Source organism: Pholcus phalangioides, unplaced genomic scaffold (genome assembly GCF_987345545.1).
Source record: "Pholcus phalangioides strain wild (caught in Gottingen) unplaced genomic scaffold, Ppha-v1.0 ptg000003l_1, whole genome shotgun sequence".
NCBI lineage: Eukaryota > Metazoa > Arthropoda > Arachnida > Araneae > Pholcidae > Pholcus > Pholcus phalangioides.
The window spans coordinates 54,315,730-54,329,425 of NW_028301596.1; the positions used below are offsets into that span (position 1 = coordinate 54,315,730).

At 39.2% G+C, this 13,696-nt stretch overlaps 1 protein-coding gene across 1 annotated transcript in view; it reads right to left on the minus strand.

The window, feature by feature from the left end:
- The window catches only part of LOC149088831 (diuretic hormone receptor-like), a 179,475-nt gene that overhangs the window by 146,060 nt on the left and 19,719 nt on the right, over positions 1–13,696 (minus strand). The window lies entirely within an intron of this gene.

Consider the following 13,696-nt stretch of genomic DNA (forward strand, 5'->3'; position numbering starts at 1 on the left):
CAATATCTTCCTTTCTAAAATTTCTCGTCATCACCTTAATCAGGTCTGTGGTACTCTCGTAGAAACCACAAGGGATGACACCTTTTTTTATCACTCCATCTCCAGAATTAAATTCAAAGCTGTTAGACCGTTCCGTTATGTTGTGGAAAGAATGGGGAAATATCAGCTCTGATAGAGCTACTTCCATATCCGAATCAAACTCTAACGCGCTGGGGAGTTTTGTGACGAAGTTGGAAAGGGTGTTATCAGGAAAGAAATTCATGCTCGAATCGCTTGGGAGCGTTAAGTAGAACGAAGCCATCTTGTTGAAATGAGTAAAGATGGATTGAGTCGCTGTATTTATATCCATGATATAAACTTTTCTGGATAATGCATCCACTTTACGAGTAGCTCTGTTTTACCTTGCCTCTTCCTTTTTCTTAGAATTTTTTCTATAGGAAAGGTGTCTTCTAGTGTGGTCTTCGTCATTTCATGTTCGTAAAATGTCCCTTTAATTTTTTCACCCATCAAATCTTTTAGTCTGTAGACGGGTATCTCCCTCGGTATGTATTCATCCACCACGAAAACTTCATGTGTAAAATTAGACTCGTATCCCTTTTCAAAAGGGTGTTTCGTACGAGAAATACGAACCTGGTCACCGATAAAAAACCTTTGTTTTACTTTTTTAACCTTTTTCTTCCCATAGAGGTTGTCCCACACCCTCTTTTCGTTTTCTTTATTAACTTCGGTAGGACTCATCATTATACTCCTGTGAAACTTATTATTATACCCAAAAACCAGATCTTGTAACACGTCTATGTATCTATGCGTGTTATTTTCTGTGAAGTATCGCCACATCCTCGATTTCAGCGTTTTATTGAACCTTTCTGCTATCGCAGCCTTTGTGACGTCATCCTCTGTCGTAAAGAACTTGACCCCTTTTTCCTTCAGAAACTTTTGGAAGACCTTATTCTTGAATTCGGTGCCTTTATCCGTTTGCAGAACATGTGGTTGCCTTTCGACAAATATTTGATCAAACGCTTTCACCACGCTCCGCCCCGTTTTGTCTTTGAGCGGGATGGCCCAAGCATATTTAGACAACACATCAATACACGTTAAGATATACTGATAACCGTCGTTGTATTTTACCAGGTTTCTCATGTCAACTAAATCAGCCTGGAATTGTTGATTCATTGCACCAACTATAATACGGTTCCTGGGGAACTTTTTTCTTCTTTCACGATGGAGTGTGTAAGATTTTTCCCCTTCTAACCACTTTCTTATTTTTGTTCGAGAAAATTCCCCTTTTAGAGCTCGATATAATGGTTCGACACCACCATAACTACCCTCACTCTTCGGATTTCGGTATACATCTTCCATTTTTTTTTTTTTAATCGGAGTGAAAGTGGAACACGGGTTCATTCCTCTTTTATAATGGGGGGGGGGGGGATAAAACCGGGACCTCCTGACGCGCATGCGTACATCGAACGCCTTTTGCGCCTTTTTCCGGTCCTAGCCTTGACTGTACTAAGTCCTTTGTTCCAGTAACCCCCTTTTCCCACTACTTTTGTCTATCGCCCAAGAATCCCCATAAGTACGACCCATGTCGGAAACCCCTAAGAATCAAGTTTAGGTCATGATCCATTGCGATTTAAGCGCGAGTTGGCGACTTTGCTTACTTTTGGCGTCATTTCTGGTGATTATTGTCAATGTCCAGTATTTTCTTGTGTTTCGAAGCCCAATTTTCTCGAGCAAATATGGTCAGCCTAGTATAACATAATAATTCTAGAAACAAAATTATTATAATGAAAGTTTTTGTTTGGTGTGGGGGGTTCAGCTGCTGCCAAATATGTGCTTAACGGAGCCGAAATAAAAGTAAAGAAAATGTATTTTCTTGAAATGAAATGTTTTTAACGAGTCCTATCTTATGGAAATAATCATGGATGATTAATAGGTTTGCATTTCGCTTCCCCGCAAATATTTAGAACAAATAAATAATATATGCAAAATAAAAGAACGTTTTACTTTGGTACGTTGCCCATTTAAACTCGAGTGTAAATACCATTGGGCGAAGGGTAAGAAAAAAAACGGGATTTCGTCGGTAATTTATCATTTATAACCTAAACACGCAGAATAAATGTACTTTATTATTGTTTTTCCCCTTATTGGTTATTTGGAGCGATTCTTGAGATGCCATTTATAAAGCGTGTGTGTGTGTGATGCAAATGATTTTTAAAGAAATGCTAATTGGTGAGATGAAGCATCTCTTGTTTATATGACGATGAATATCCATGGATAACATGTATTTGAAGCGTTCATTATTTGCACTATTGCTTGCTCAATGTGTTTTTCGTCTCTTTATCACGTTGCCTTGAACGCGGATACGTGGTGTGTGTGTATCGAATAAGTTTGAATGTTCGTAATATTCTGCTGCTGCAACGTGTCAGATCAGTAAAATGCAGTTGACACTCGTTTAAACGACCCCACTTTATAGTGACCATTTCCATTACAACGACTGATAGGATAAGTCCCAAATGTTTTCTTTAAACCCGACTATGGGGTCATTCAAGTATTACGTCAGCATCGAGGAGGGGGTTTCTGATTTGCTGACTTTTGATTGATGTCACAAGGAGGAGAGGGGTGTTTGAAGGTTGCTTACGTCATCAACTACCCTTTTTTTGAACATATGAAATATTCTAAGTTGCTGACGAAATTTTGCTGACGGGGGAAGGGGGAAATCAGTGGTTTGCTGACGGGGGGGGGGGGTCAAAAATGACTAAAAATAGGCTGACGTAACACTTGAATGGCCCCTATCATATGTATTTTTACTTTCGATATAACGACGCTCCCGATGTAACGTCCGTTTTCGACGGGACGAATAGGGGTCGTTATGTCAAGCGTCAATAGGGGTCGTTATGTCAAGCGTCAATAGGGGTCGTTATGTCAAGCGTCAATAGGGGTCGTTATGTCAAGCGTCGACTGTATACCGGGTGTATAGCAAACGGGGGGGTGTGGAATTTTTTCCGTTGACCCTAGAGGTATACTTCCAATTAGAAAAAGTTTCCAAATAAGGTGTAGTACTCAGTGATACCTCGGTTTTAGTCGATAATCCGTTCGAAAACAATCAGCGAAATCGGAAACCGAAGCAAATATTTCCATATGAATCACGCAATGTAAACCTAATTCATTCGTTCTAGACTCTCAAAAATAATGCCAAAAACACATTTTATAGAGAATAAATAGGGTTCAATACTAAAAACAATGAGAATTTAATATAAAATGAATATGAAAAAGACTAATGTAGACTAAATAAATGCATATTTAACATGGAATTTACATTTTTATACCTTCCTGAAGACTCTTTAAGGCGTATGGAAGACGGCGAAAAGGGGAGCGGTACAAATATTAATGTTTCGAAGGGGGAATCCCCCTCCACGTTAGGTATCGAATGCGGCCAATCACATGAATTCGAAACAAATTTTTCGGCCCCAGACTTGTCCGAACTTAGAAAAAGTGCTCGTTAAAACAATATTTTTTCCGCTATAACGGTGTTCGTTAAAACGGGATTCGACTGTATTCACTGAGATATTCGAATTCGAAAAACGGAAGAAATTTGGGAAAAAAAGCATCTCTAAATGCAGAGAAAAAGAGCGTTTTACCCACATTTAACGCTGTTTTTTCCCCCTTATTTCCTCCGCTTTTCGAATTCGAATGTCTCGGTAAATATTTAACTTGTAAACATGGAATATTTTTAGTTGGCATCAGGAGAAACAGGGAAACTACTTTCTGAGTTTTGCAGCACGAAGTTTTTTTATTTTATTTCAATAACTGCGCAACCCCTTGCAACAGGAATGACAGTTTAACATACCACCCATACTTTTCGGGCTTTTTTTTCACCGGTCCCATATTCGAGGCTTTTTACAAGCAGACGTTTCGTTCACTGCTGCGGCAGACATCATCGGTGCAGGTGGTGGTAAGAAAGGAGACGAAACGATATGATTAAAAGACCTACTGTGATGATGATCACCTAAGTAATCTACTGAGCTTGCTGTGACTTGCACTGACTGATGTTCGTGGATGAAACCTCTGCTCGTAAAAATCCTCGAACACGGCATAACAGCTTGAAAAATATTTACCAAAAAAAAAGTATATGTATATATAGGATGCCCATGCGTCCGTACTTCCCGGGGCAGTCCTGTTTTTTTCTGTTTTTTGGACTGTCCCTACTTTTTTGCAAAAAAATTTCCCGGTTTTCCACGTATTTTCAACGAAGCCAACTTGAATTTTTATTCTTCAAATCAACGATTAACATTACCTTTCCAACTCAGAAATTGCATTACGATTATCACAATTATGAACAAGAATATTCATCTCAAATATTCATCGGTTTTTTAAAATTAACTTGAAGTGGCGCTTCATTTCCCGTGATTGGTGACTTTTCTGCGATTTTAGCATGAGTTGGCGACTTTGCTTCCTTTTGGCGATAGTTAGCTATGTCCCGAATTTCGAAACTCAATTTCCCGTATTTTTATACAGCAAATATGGTCAGCCTATGCATATATTTAATAGTCTCCATATCCGTTTTTGTTCCTGTCTAAGCCGTCAGCGGGTCTACGAATTATTCCTACCAATTATTTTTTCCCCAGTCCGTAAAATATTTCTCATTATTTATCCATTTGTTTTTTGGCAGAGTCCTGAAATCATTTCTATCGTCTTCGCAGGTCCGAAAATTATTTTTCTCCCATTGTAACAGGCAAGCTGTTGACAAGGATGTACAGTAATACTTTTATTCACGAGACACGTGAGGTTCAAGTTTGTATCGAGAGACGAAGAAGACATTCTCGAGGAGTTCGATTTTAACCTTCATGACGAAGGGTTGTCAGTTTTGCATGTTAACGTATTAGTTGTTCCGTATTAATGTAGAATAAAGGAATGTTCCATGTTCGCCGCTTCGTATACACCACACCGACCGTCAGACCATTTATTTATATTTGCCGGTCCACAAATTGTTTCTCGCATTTCCGCCGATCAACGAAATTATTTAACCCTTCAAACGGCAATGACGAGATATCTCGCAACTCCTTAAAAGCCTCTAATTTTACCTTTGACAAGCCGAGATATTTTGTAAAGTTGATTCCTCAACGAAACCCTTTTTCCTTATACCAGCGGTTCCCAGCCGGGGGTACGCGAGAGGCCGTTAGGGGGTACGCGAAAAGAAAATGGTAATGGCGGCTATCCATCTAAAAAAAAGAACAAAATAATTAAAAAGAATTTTCAAAAGTAGGTAGAGGTTTTTACTAATATTGTCAGTTGTAATATATTGACTTTTTCCCTATCAATAAAAATCTTCTATCGTCCGCTGAAAGGTTCAGCCTTCCTTCCTCTAGCCCGCGCCCAACCTATGATCGGGATTCGTGAACTCCTTCCACTCGGCTCACTTTTCTTCGGCGTTTTAGATTTCACTGTTGACACATGCCGTGCTGAGCATAAAAGCGAAGAATTAATCCGTGTTGTGGTTAACCTTTGTTGTGGGCGTTTGTATTGAAAGGCTTGTGCGCGTTATTCCCACAGTTTTCTACTTCAAATTTTCGACCACGCACCTACTACTCATGCGATTTGCGCTATGGATCAGTGGCTGAAAACTAGATCTGCGCGGAGCGGACTGAAACACCAAAATGAAATACCGTGCACCTGTAAACGTGAAAACATATTTTGAATCTTCAAAACATATTTTGAATCTGACCTGCCAGAGCTACCGAAACCTCTTACTACATGAGCTATCCTATTGCGAGACAAGGAAAAAAATCACACTATTGGTGAAAATGTGCCGTCAGATGCATGTTTGAAGAGGAAAGTGCTCTTATAATGAGTTTAATACCCGTGTCAAATACTACGGTGTCTCGAAGAATACAGGACATAGAGGATGTTGAGAGCACAGTCGTAAGTCACGTCAAAGGTTGTGAATTTTTTTCTATCCAAGTCGACGAAAGTACCGACGTTGCGCAATATTCTGTGCTACTTGTAATTGCTAAGTACTTGAAAGAGAATTGTTCATTATTTCGTTGAAAAAAAGAATTCAATGGTCAAAATGCATTGGGCTCGCAACAGATGGAGGAAAATCCATTGAAGGTTGCTACTCAGGAGTTTGTGCACGCGTGGCAGAAGTCGCTCCCAAAATAAAATGGACTTACTTCTATATTCTAAGACAGATCCCTGCAGCGAAACCGTTGCCTCCAAATTTGCGAAACGTTCTTGATGAAGCGGTCAAGGTTGTCAAGGTGAATCCTACCAACTCCATGTTGTTTAAATTGTTGTGTGAAGACATGGACAGCCTTCACAACGCTTTGCTTTTGCACACCGAAGTTCCGGGTAGTAGTTCCGGGGTTTGATATTGCTGTTCATACTTCGGCACGAGGTATCCCTTTTTTTAGGAAGTGTTCGAAACACCTCACGATTTTTTGCAATAAGCTGAGCTAAATTTAACAGTCGGCCAGTTGGTGGAATTAAAAAAACCTCGTTTGAAAAATATTTTTCAGAGCCGGAAATGAGTGATCGGTGGACATCTAATCCTTTCAAAGAAGAGTATTTTGAACCGGCTTCGTTGTTGATTGCAGAAAAGGAGAAATTGCTGGAGCACGTATCAGATACCCCTCTGAAGATCCTCTTCAATGGCGGAATGGTGAACCTATATAGTCAGTTTTTCTGCTTTCCGCGGTGACGAATACGTTGAACTTTCTAGAAAAGCCATAATATTTTTGTTGCCGTTTGTTAGCACGGATCTTATTCAACTATACGTTTTCGTCGTATATTTACATAAAAAATAAATATAGAGGCAAATTGAATTTTTTCTTTCCGCAGCTCCGGATTTGAGTTTGTATTTATCCTCTTTTGAGCTTAATTTTCCAAAACTTTGTAATTCAATACAGTCCCAAACATCACATTAATTTTTTCCCCCAATCTTTGTGTTAATTTGTTTGCTTACTTGGAGAATATAAAAAAAAACGAAATAATGAAAAAATAGACCATTTAATTTAATTCAACATGTAGTTGAAGTTTTTCGAAAACTGTAATGGGTGATACAGATTGGGGGGGTCCCCCCCCCCCAACAGGAGGGTTGGAGGTACGCGGACTGAAAAAGGTTGGGAACCACTGTCTTATACTCTTTACTCTCGATCACCATCGCACAAAATCGATACGGAAATTTTTTTCGGTGAATAAATAAAACAGATGGGGAATGAAAAAAAACCCCCGAAGGACACGAGCGTCTCGGGGGAGCAATAATCACGACGGAATGTGCATGTGGAAAGTGTTGGCGAGAAAAACCATGCATTCCCATTCATAGCAAACTCTTTGAACATCATGCACATTCTATCATGGTTATTATTGCTCCGTGGGGACGATCGACACAAGAATGCTGCCAAGGTCTGAGGATACCAAACAATGTGTGTGTCAATTCCCTGTATAACCTCGCTTTCTATTTGGCAACAGCTATAGCGGAACCTCGTCTATACGTCCCTCAGTTGCACGACTTTCACATTTATACGACGTTTCTGTCGCAATCGGGGAGTGGTCCTATACAATCCATCGTTAAAATGTTTCATTTATTCGACGCGAAAATTCAATTATTCGGCGTTTCTACTTTCAAAAAAAGTCTTTATATCCATTAAATGCTGGTAATTTTAAATAGACAGTAAAGACGTTGCTGAAACAGTTCTTTTTTCATGTTGTCACCAGCAGAAGCCATACATTTTAGGGTGATTGGTGACACACGCGAAAATAGCCATTGAGCTGCCTGATGATCATTTAGAGTAAACACTTAGATCATTTATTCATTGCTTGTTTCTGAGAATACGTAGACGCGGCGGCTCCCAAAGAAACTGACTTCGATTGTTTTGACGGCGATATGTCCTTTTTCTCTCCATGTTTACCGTGTTACTCTCAGAGTTTGGGAATGTTCATTGTAATCATTTGGAGGGCGCAGGCCTGCCAATTAGAGGCATATACGGCACACACACACAGTACTGTATCGGTTCTTTCGATCATTTCTAGTGGGACTTTCTTTCATTGTGGTGCTTTGCTTGCTAGATGTGTTGAAGACACCGTTTGTTCATAACATCGAGAAAACGAAACACGTTTTTTCTGAAAGATAAACTTGAAATTTTGGCAGAATTTGATAAAATTTTGAAACTAATCACAAAATTTGATGCAACAATACAATTGATTATCCCTGTGCCAACTTGCGGTAAGGGACTTGAAGTCTCGGTGAAAGGAATAAGGGACGGGAATTTCAGACGCAAGAGGTCACAGATCTCTAGTAAGACCTCATCTTAATCATAAGGGACAAGAATTTGAGGGGCGAGGGGCCAAAGGTCACTGATAGGTGTGAGGGACACCTCATCCCTATTTCAAAACTGTCTTTTTCCTACTACTAACGAGTTTCCATTGCGTTAAAAAAATCACCAAAGATCAATGTCCGTTGCTGAAACTTCATATCCAACCCATTCAAAAATTAGTCTAATCATATAAAAGTCTTGAAAAATTGAATGCAAATACTGTAATAGCAGAGGTCATACATACATGAGGCTGTTTGTTTCTCACTGATAAACACATTTAAGAAAAAAATAGATTTTTTTTTCCCAGAAAAATACATTTTAGGAAGTCCACGAGCTTTTCCTCCACAACAACCGGTTACTTTTCCCCCTACGCAAAAAAAGTTTCACCTCGCTCAGATAGTCTGCATGTGAAGTGTAAAATGAATGTTGTATTTGGACTGAAGAAGGTCACAGTCTTTTTTGAAATAAACGTGCTCCGTATGCTTAAGAGTCGAATTTCTGTGTGTTTGCGACAGAAACATGACGAGGGCGTTTGAAAGAAGTGCAAAATACGTATAAAAAATTTATAGAGAACGAGTTTGTTTTTTGGCGGAAAACTTTTTTCGAAATGTTTGTAATTTAATCCACAATATAGTTCCGAACAAGCATTTTCTCGTGCCTGTTACGCTTCTGAGGTAGCAAATGTTCTGGGTTCAACACAGGGTATAGAAAAATGTGTTTTTTTTAAATCGGATTAATTTGATTTAAGTCAGATTTTTTTTTTTAATATTTAAATTAACTCTTCCCCTTACTAAGTACAAAACTAATGTTATTACTCTTTAAGAATACATATTTATTTTCATTTAATTTCTCAAATATAACTTATTATTGAAGAAAAAACTGTCAAACACTCCGACCGGGAAGAATAATGAACACTCAATATCTGTGTTTGCTAGCTGTAACCCTCAGCTTCGTTCGCGTATATTTCGGAATCTGGAAATTGCTCGGGGATGATCCCCCCCCCCCCCGCTATATAGCATTTGAATCCCCTTGGGAGTTGAATTGTGAAAAATCCCTACTTAGTGAGTCTCTTCATTAGAGAATAAAAATGCTGACGAAATTTCATATTTATAACTTCAGCGGTTTCGGCGCGGCGTGGTTTCTCTGTATTCTCCGTGACGAATCATATTCTATAGGCCGGGGTTAAGCATTTTGTATAAGGGGGTCATTCAAGTATTACGTCAGCAGAGTTTTAGCAATTTTTTTGACCCCTTCCCCCCTTGTCAGCAAAAGTCAGCAAAACACTGACCTTCCCCCCCCCTCCCCCTTCTCAGCAGAATTTCGTCAGCAGTTTAGAAAATTTCATATCTTCAAAAAAGGGTGGCTGATGACGTAAGCAACCTTCAAACTCCCCCCCCCCTTGTCATCAAAAGTCAGCAAATCCGAAACCCCCCCCCCGATGCTGACGTAATAATTGAATGACCCCTAACCTTTGCACTCCCCTTATGTCCTACTTAGGGGTCAAATTCGAAAAACCTTTCTTACTGGGTCTTTACATCAGTGATTCCCAACGTGAGCGATGGAATGTTCCAGGGGGCGGTAGAAGCCACGGGTATAACATGGGTTTAGATTGCGTTGGGGGCGATGGAAGAAAAACATTTCTGAAGGGGACGATGGGACAAAAAAGGTTTGGGAAACTATGCTCTACATGTAGAATGGAACTATTAACCAAATTTCATATTTATAGCTTCAGCGGTTTCGGCTCAGCGATGATTGCCTCATATAGCATTTGAACCCCGTTACGATACCCCACTTCGGGGTCGAATTTAGAAAAACCCCTTCTTAGTGAGTCTTTACATCATGAAATAAAACGGGAAAGGATCTTCTTGATTCAATCTATGTCTACTCAAATGCTAGTAAGCACTTGACAACAGTACCGTTCGTGTATCTGCAATGCCAGTAAGGGGATCATTCAAGTATTATGTCAGCATCGATGGGGGGGGGGTTTCCGATTTGCTGACTTTTGATGACGGGGGGGGGCGTTTGCTGATGCTTACGTCATCAACCACCCTCTATGAAAATATGAAATATTCTTAATGGCATCTCATTCGGTGCGTCAGAAACGTAAAAAAAACCATTCGATAGTTATTAGGCACCTGAACTAACATTCTACATATTGATCTCTACATGTTTCACGGATCCTTCTAGTCAGGCCCGTCATTTGGGGGGGGGGTCAGAGGGGCCGTTGCCCCCCCCCCGGCTTTGAAAATACACTAAAAATGGTATATATATATATACAAATATATATGTACGTACATTGAGTACATATTGGTTGTCCCCCCCCCCTAGAAAAAGTTTGCCCCCTCCCCTGGAAAAAGTTGAAATGACGGCCCTGCTTCTAGTGCTCTGGGAATGTTTCCGGGCCGCTTAAGTGTTGTAAAACTGCGCCACATGTCACTCAAAAGATCTCTGAATATGCCACGGATCGCTTAAGAGTTCTGTAATTGTGTGTCGCGGGTTACTTCAGTGATCCTTGAATATGAAAGGGATCTTTGAGGCCTACTTCAGTGATCTGAAAATGGGCCACGGGCCACTTAAATGCTCTGGAATTGTGGCACGGGATATTTAAGCGATTTGTAAATGTGCCGCTTAGTTCATTTCTACGAAATTAGGTTTGAGGGGGGGCAAGCCACATGAGATAACCTTCAGGGCCACATTTGGCCTGCGGGTCAAGGGTTTACCATATATGGCTTAAAGGGTGGGTCGCAATGAATTTCTTAAAGAGAAATTTTCAGTTCTTACTCTTCAAATAGCATTGAAATTAACAGAAATCGATTATAACAACGCATATAATGGTATTTTCTTTCGAAATTTTAACTTTTTTAAAAAATATTTTTTTGCATTAAAAAAATAATTTTTCGTCTGGGGGGGAGGCGCACGAACCCCCTATGCCCGCCCTCTCGCGTACGTTTCTGATCCCACTATTATTCGTTAGGAGATAAGGGGCAGTTGATGACGAAATTTTGCTGACAAGGGGCGGGGGGGGGGGTTTGCTGACGAGGGGGGAATGGGATCAAAAATTGCTAAAAATTTGCTTACGTAATACTTGAATGGCCCCTAATAAGAGAGACGTGCCGCATTTAACTTTACTTTGAATTTCTGAGTAATCATGAGTGATTATCCAACCTTTAAGCCGTTACTTTTAGATATCTTGAGCCCGAATAACCTGTGTAGCCTCAGCACCGCATTAGTATTTAACTGAATATTTTAGCAGTATAAAATTCAATTTCCATTTAGATACAGGGTGTCTCACTAATTCGTAAAAATACGCCGTTTGAAAATTCATAAAAATTAGAGGAACTGTATATATTTGAATGCGATTTCCGAAAACGATGTTCTCACCAAGTGGGATTTCTTTTGGTACAGCAAAAGAAAACTTATCTAAAATTTTCGTTGGTAGAGGGCGCTTCACGAAAATCACTGAAAAGGGGTCATTCAAGTATTACGTCAGCATCGGGGGGGGGGGGGGTTCGGATTTCCTGACTTTTGATGACAAGGGTGGGAGGGGCGTTTGAAGGTTGCTTACGTCATCAACTACCCTTTTTTGAAGATATGAAATATTCTAAGCTGCTGACGAAATTTTCCTGACAGGAGGGAGGGGGGGGGAATCAGTGTTTTGCTGACTTTTGCTGACAAGGGGGGGGGGGTCAAAAATGGCTAAAAATCTGCTTACGTAATACTTGAATGGCTCCTAAATGCGATTTCCGAAAACGATGTTCCCACCAAGTGGGATTTTTTTTTGGTACAGCAAAAGAAAACTTAGCTAAAATTTTCGTTGGTAGAGTGCGCTGCACGAAAGCAAATCACTGAAAAGGGGCCATTCAAGTATTTGTTTATTGAACAAGAAAATATAGGGTGACCATACGTCCCGTATTTCCCGGGACAGTCCCGGTATTTTCTGTTTTTTTGACCATCCCGACTTTTTGGCAAAAGTGTCCCGGTTTTTCCCGTATTTTACACGAAGCCTGCTTGAATTTTTATTCTTTATCGAAGTCAAAGATTGACATTATTTTCCAAACTCATAAATTATATTATTATATTTATTAGGGAGGGGAAGGGGGTCAAAAATGGCTAAAAATCTGCTGACGTAATACTTTAATGGCCCCAAATGTGCCTATGAAATGAGGAGTCCTATAAAATGGAGGATGTACGCTCATTTCTAAATTGTCCTATCACTGGTACTTACATAAGATTCTCATTGTGATGTGGAAATTTGTGGATAAAGCACTATTGGTGAATTTGTTTTAAGTCACGAATCACCGGCATTTTACTAACAAATATTCGTTCAAAATGTTTGTAAATGCTCAGAACCAATGCTAGAGAGTTGGAAAAAAAATAAATTTAATGGTCAATTTATTCAAATCAAATCAAGTACACACACGATGATGTTCATAATAAATTTCCTAGGGGGTAGTAATTTTTGGAAAAAAAATAAATTGACGTACACGACGCATCGGTGCTAGTCTCCAAAATAATGATTTTTAAAGCGTAAGAGCCGCGAAATACGTTAAAAAAAATTATTAAATTTTGTGCCACAAATAGTTTCTTATTCCTAGTTTTTGGGGGTTTTCTTCACATTTCCTACCTAAAAATTTATTAAAATTTAATTAGTTTTGTAAAAAAAAAATGCAATATTTTAATCTTTACATGCCTCACGATATCGTGTATTCGATATTTTAACAATTACAATGTTCCTAAAAAAAATCACAATTTTACATTTAAAAAACTATTTATCTCTCCCTCTCTTCTCCCTAATCATTTTAAGCTACACCGTATACTTGCTTTTTCAAAAAAAAATAATTTTCATGAACGTGTAATGCCTACAAATAGCATTTTTTAGCCGAATTTTAGATTAAAATAAATACGCTCTCCCGTGTTGGAAACTAGATGCAAAACACATTTTCCGATCCTCATCGGTATTCAATTGCGCAGCGACGAAATTGAATCGGATTCACCACCGAGTGTGTTACGTGTGAGGTTACAGTTACACAATTTCCGGAACTTCAATTAAAATCGTTCAGACATGCATGTAGTTACATTGCGAAACAACGTGCTTTTTAGCGAAAATCATGACACCAACTTCGATGCGTCCTGTTTAGTATTTATAGGATGTTATTATACGAGATGCGATGAGAGCCCTTACACGCGGACAAAATATTTATCAAATCGTTGAATAAACGAAACATATTTTCCATAATGAAGTCATATCATGACCCTTTCGTGCTGTAGAATTCAAGCTGCTCCGTTTATATGTATACAGGGTATTTATAATTAAAGCTCCACCTTGAAATGGCCATAAAAGGAAAACTACTGGACAAAATGTTTTCAAACTTGGTAACAGTTTA